We start from the raw sequence: 6,791 nt of genomic DNA on the forward strand, positions 1-6,791 counted from the left end.
GCCGAATTGCTCAACACGTGGGGCGTGAGGTCTCCACAGTACATCGATGTTGTCGCCAGTGTTCGGCGGAAGGTGCACGTGCCCGTCGACCTGGGACCGGACCGCAGCGACGCACGGATGCACGCCAAGACCGTAGGATCCTACGCAGTGCCGTAGGGGACCGCACCGCCACTTCCCGGCAAATTAGGAACACTGTTGCTCCTGGGGTATCGGCGAGGACCATTCGCAACCGTCTCCATGAAGCTGGGCTACGGTCCCGCATACCGTTAGGCCGCCTTCCGCTCACGCCCCAACATCGTGCAGCCCGCCTCCAGTGGTGTCGCGACAGGCGTGAATGGAGGGACGAATGGAGACGTGTCGTCTTCAGCGATGAGAGTCGCTTCTGCCTTGGTGCCAATGATGGTCGTATGCGTGTTTGGCGCCGTGCAGGTGAGCGCCACAATCAGGACTGCATTCGACCGAGGCACACAGGGCCAACACCCGGCATCATGGTGTGGGGAGCGATCTCCTACACTGGCCGAACACCACTGGTGATCGTCGAGGGGACACTGAATAGTGCACGGTACATCCAAACCGTCATCGAACCCATCGTTCTACCATTCCTAGACCGGCAAGGGAACTTGCTGTTCCAACAGGACAATGCACGTCCGCATGTATCCCGTGCCACCCAACGTGCTCTAGAAGGTGTAAGTCAACTACCCTGGCCAGCAAGATCTCCGGATCTGTCCCCCATTGAGCATGTTTGCGACTGGACGAAGCGTCGTCTCACGCGGTCTGCACGTCCAGCACGAACGCTGGTCCAACTGAGGCGCCAAGTGGAAATGGCATGGCAAGCCGTTCCACAGGACTACATCCAGCATCTCTACGATCGTCTCCATGGGAGAATAGCAGCCTGCATTGCTGCGAAAGGTGGATATACACTGTACTAGTGCCGACATTGTGCATGCTCTGTTGCCTGTGTCTATGTGCCTGTGGTTCTGTCAGTGTGATCATGTGATGTATCTGACCCCAGGAATGTGTCAATAATGTTTCCCCTTCCTGGGACAATGAATTCACGGTGTTCTTACTTCAATTTCCAGGAGTGTATATTTTGAGATCTCACCGTTTTCAAATTCGACATCTAAGCGGGTTTTCCTTAACCTGCGATTAGCTTCCCTGTTTCTCAAATGAATAGCACAAACTTGTGTCTCTGTGAAATCTGTTTTAAGGTGGTCTGTCTGGAAGTATCTGAAAAGCTGTTGCAGAGGATTCGTGAGGGTTTCTCCACTAGTTCAAAATCTTAAATCAACACATTGCTCTTAACAGACAAAAATCAAAAGACGTAAATGTAACTTCCGCAGTACTATAAGGAACTGTGATGCACCGTTACCGTTTGCGGCGGATGTACACTCCTGGAAATTGAAATAAGAACACCGTGAATTCATTGTCCCAGGAAGGGGAAACTTTATTGACACATTCCTGGGGTCAGATACATCACATGATCACACTGACAGAACCACAGGCACATAGACACAGGCAACAGAGCATGCACAATGTCGGCACTAGTACAGTGTATATCCACCTTTCGCAGCAATGCAGGCTGCTATTCTCCCATGGAGACGATCGTAGAGATGCTGGATGTAGTCCTGTGGAACGGCTTGCCATGCCATTTCCACTTGGCGCCTCAGTTGGACCAGCGTTCGTGCTGGACGTGCAGACCGCGTGAGACGACGCTTCGTCCAGTCCCAAACATGCTCAATGGGGGACAGATCCGGAGATCTTGCTGGCCAGGGTAGTTGACTTACACCTTCTAGAGCACGTTGGGTGGCACGGGATAAATGCGGACGTGCATTGTCCTGTTGGAACAGCAAGTTCCCTCGCCGGTCTAGGAATGGTAGAACGATGGGTTCGATGACGGTTTGGATGTACCGTGCACTATTCAGTGTCCCCTCGACGATCACCAGTGGTGTACGGCCAGTGTAGGAGATCGCTCCCCACACCATGATGCCGGGTGTTGGCCCTGTGTGCCTCGGTCGAATGCAGTCCTGATTGTGGCGCTCACCTGCACGGCGCCAAACACGCATACGACCATCATTGGCACCAAGGCAGAAGCGACTCTCATCGCTGAAGACGACACGTCTCCATTCGTCCCTCCATTCACGCCTGTCGCGACACCACTGGTGGCGGGCTGCACGATGTTGGGGCGTGAGCGGAAGACGGCCTAACGGTGTGCGGGACCGTAGCCCAGCTTCATGGAGACGGTTGCGAATGGTCCTCGCCGATACCCCAGGAGCAACAGTGTCCCTAATTTGCTGGGAAGTGGCGGTGCGGTCCCCTACGGCACTGCGTAGGATCCTACGGTCTTGGCGTGCATCCGTGCGTCGCTGCGGTTTGGTCCCAGGTCGACGGGCACGTGCACCTTCCGCCGACCACTGGCGACAACATCGATGTACTGTGGAGACCTCACGCCCCACGTGTTGAGCAATTCGGCGGTACGTCCACCCGGCCTCCCGCATGCCCACTATACGCCCTCGCTCAAAGTCCGTCAACTGCACATACGGTTCACGTCCACGCTGTCGCGGCATGCTACCAGTGTTAAAGACTGCGATGGAGCTCCGTATGCCACGGCAATCTGGCTGACACTGACGGCGGCGGTGCACAAATGCTGCGCAGCTAGCGCCATTCGACGGCCAACACCGCGGTTCCTGGTGTGTCCGCTGTGCCGTGCGTGTGATCATTGCTTGTACAGCCCTCTCGCAGTGTCTGGAGCAAGTATGGTGGGTCTGACACACCGGTGTCAATGTGTTCTTTTTTCCATTTCCAGGAGTGTATATGATCTTATAGAATGCGTCGGATACTCTTTAAGACTGCTCGCATATGATGCGATTGTCTGTAACAAAGTAGCAAGCCAGGAGACAGTATCTTTACGCAGAATGACCTGCATAGGACTCATGAATGGTGCAGGTTCTGGTAGTTGATCCTGAACGTAAATAAATGTGACATATTGCGCACACATAGGAAAAGGAACCCACTATTGATCAGAAACTGCTAGAAACAGTTGTTGTTGTTGTGGTCTTAAGTCCAGAGACTGGCTTGATGCAGCTCTCCGTGTTACTCTATACTGTGCAGGCTTCTTCATCTCCCAGTACTTACTGCAACCTACATCCTTCTGAATCTGTTTAGTGTATCCATCTCTTGGTCTCCCTCTACGATTTTTACCCTCCACGCTGCCCTCCAATACCAAATTGGTGATCCCTTGATGCCTCAGAATATGCCCTACCAACAGATTCCTTCTTCTAGTCAAGTTGTGCCACAAATTTCTCTTTTCTCCGATTATATTCAATACCTCCTCATTAGTTATGTGACCTACCCATTCTTCTTCAGCATTCGTCTGTAGCACCACATTTCGAAAGCTTTTACTCTCTTCTTGTCTAAACTATTCATCGTCCATGTTTCACTTCCATACATGGCTACACTCCATACAAACACTTTCAGTAACGTCTTCCTGACACTTAAATCTATACTCAATGTTAACAAATTTCTCTTCTTCAGAAACGCCTTCCTTACCATTGCCAGTCTACACTTTATATCCTCTCTACTTCAACCACCATCAGTTATTTTGCTCCCCAAATAGCAAAACTCCTTTACTACTTTAAGTGTCTCATTCCCTATTCTAATTTCTGCAGCATCACCCGATTTAATTCGACTACATTCCATTATCCTCGTTTTGCTTTTGTTGATGTTCATCTTATACCCTCCTTTCAAGACACTGTCCATTCCGTTCAATTGCTCTTCCACGTTCTTTGCTGTCTCTGACAGAATTACAATGTCATCTGCGAACCTCAAAGTTTTTATTTCTTCTCCGTGGATTTTAATTCCTACTCCGAATTTTTCCTTTGTTTCCTTTACTGCTTGCTCAATATACAGATTGAATAACATCGCGGATAGGCTACAACCCTGTCTCACTCCCTTCCCAACCACTGCTTCCCTTTCATGCCCCTCGACTCTTATAACTGCTTTCTGGTTCTTGTACAAATTGTAAATAGCCTTTCGCTCCCTGTATTTTACTCCTGCCACCTTCAGAATTTGAGAGAGAGTATTTCAGTCAACATTGTCAAAAGCTTTCTCTAAGTCTACAAATGCTAGAAACGTAGGTTTGCCTTTCCTTAATCTATACTCTAAGATAAGTCGTAGGGTCAGTATTGCCTCACGTGTTCCAACGTTTCTACGGAGTCCAAACTGAATTTCCCCGAGGTCGACTTCTACCACTTTTTCCATTCGTCTGTAAGGAATCTAGAATAGCATCTGGCGTAAAGTACGTAGGAGTAACTATCCAGAGTGACCTTAAGTTGAATGGCCACATATGACAAATTGTAGGAAAGCAGATACCATATTGAGAAGCTTAGGAAGAATCTTAAGAAAATCAATTCATTCAGGATGGAAGTACTATTCAAGTCGCTTGTTCATGAATGTAGGATCCGTACCAGGCAGGACTAATAGAAGACGGAAACTGGCCACGTGTTTGCTATTGTGCGACCCCTAACTGATATATTAGTTAGGGAACAATATCACATTGTTTATATTAAATCTTCACAAATTGTGTAACATGATCACATAAAGAACCTGATACAAATCTTACGTGGGGCGGCTAGCCTCTCATATAATTTATTCATTGAATTAATTGATCAAAGTTCCCCTCCAAACTTGATTATTGGAAAGGAGTCTGGCAAGTGCGACTGTTTAACAGATAAAGCCCGTCCTAGAAATTTACAATTACATTTATTTTCTTTCAAAAGGAAGAAAAAATTGATAATGAATTTCTACAAGGAATAATCATCTATATTATCGTAACCCAAACATGTAAACTTTCTTCACTTCATAGACGTGTCGGCAGGAACCTAGTGCAAACAACACTGCATGGAAAATAGTATGCTTCTCTACTACGACAAGGGGGAGTAAAGAGAACACGTGAAAGGCTTAATACCGATAAACAAGTTGGTAATCGGATGCCGTACCACGATATCACCTAAGGAGGAAAAGCAGTTCTACGGATGCCACCGCTGAGAAAAGTCAGTTCGACTTTTGGGAACCTCAAAAATCAATAGAAAACCTACAGGCCGGAGCTGTGTATAAATGAATATCCGGGTTTTAACGCTTTATAATATTTATTATGTTAAACTTACAGTTATAGATGATATGTCAAATGAAAGAGCAACTCAAATAGTTTTACCAAGAACCTTATAAATGTTCAATGTGAGCACCATTTGTCACACGGCACACATCAAGTCTATAGCCGAGTTCTTCCCAAAAGTTGATAAGTGTGTCTTCAGTGATTGTAGCAACAGCTATTTCAATCCAGTTTCCTAATTCAGGAAGGTCTGCTGGTAGTGGAGGCACGTACACACGATCCTTGATGAAGCCTCAAAGGAAAAAATCGCAGTAGAAGCGGCGTGCTGATGACGACTGTTCTTTGTGGTCGGCTCCGCTGCATGGAGATGGCCTTGGAAGCCGACTGGAGGGCGAGCGCGGAAAAAACTAAATGTTTATCCAGGTGGACTGACAAGTGAAACGGCGAATGAAATTGCTCTGCACCAATGGCGGCGAAGTACACAGCCGGCACATGCAGCAGCCAGGAACAAACTCCGTAAATTCTCTTCCGCCCCACAGTGCCGGCACCACAGTGCCAGAACTCGGCCAACGAGCGCCGATGAACAAGGCTTTCGCCAGTTATGGCCTTACAGCAAATTCGTCTAGACTCCCACTACCGTACTCCGTCATCCTTGGCGCCAAAACTGTTCCTTCACGCCAGTTCCCGACGGTGACGAGTAATAGTGTGCTGACACAACAGTCGGTCAGCCTATCATAGCCTGTGCCAGGACTTTGCTCGGGAAGCTTTCTAGCGGCTGGCGCCAACGGAATATGATAATTTGGTTGCTACTTGTGGCGCCATTCTGTCGGTTATCCCACAGAGCATAATGACCATTTCTCAGAACTGTCCCAAACAATAGCACAGCTGTGGCGGCAAGCTGGCGCATCCCTGCCCAAAACGTGAGTCTTTCGGGTGAAAACTGGACCCCAGCCATTGTGAAAATAGCTAGCGTCAGTCGCTCTGGCCCCTGAGACCCGACGTCAAAAGTCAAAGCCGCCACACAGTGGGTTGAGACTCGGTCCGCATTTACCAGTGACCGGATGTTCCCCCACCTCCTCATCGACCGATGCTATTGTGAGCAGTTGGCCTCCTCACAGCCCCTGAGTTCCTTCTCGCCTTCTACGTGAAATGAACAGAATTATGATGTGCAAGCATCCTACTTCAGATAATGTACATCCCGGTACGTAGCATCCGATTACTTTCTTTACATGGCAGTGTAATATGGTAGTGAAATGATAATAATTTGCATGTATACCAATTCAGAGATTAGAATTCCAAGATAGGCTGGTTTGATGGCCCTTAAGAAACGTGTGAAAAAACCACAGGACCTGACGTCTTGCAAAGAGATAGAGATTATCCAACAAAGAGCGGCACATTTCGTCACTGGACCACTTAGTCGATAACAGAGCTTTACCGAGATACTCAACAAGTTTCATTGTCAAACGTTACAATAGAGGCGTTGTGCATCACAGAGAAGTTCGCTACTGAAATTTCGAGATGGCACTTTCCAGGAAGCGTTGGACATCATATTATTTACTCTCACGTACACCTTACGTGATGACCATGACGAGGGAGTTCGAGAAATTAGACCCAGTACAGTAGCTTACCGACAATCATTTTTCTCACGTGTCGTTCCCTAGTGTAACATGGAAGGAGGATCAGT

The sequence above is a fragment of the Schistocerca serialis genome, chromosome 1 (genome assembly GCF_023864345.2).
Source record: "Schistocerca serialis cubense isolate TAMUIC-IGC-003099 chromosome 1, iqSchSeri2.2, whole genome shotgun sequence".
Lineage (NCBI taxonomy): Eukaryota > Metazoa > Arthropoda > Insecta > Orthoptera > Acrididae > Schistocerca > Schistocerca serialis.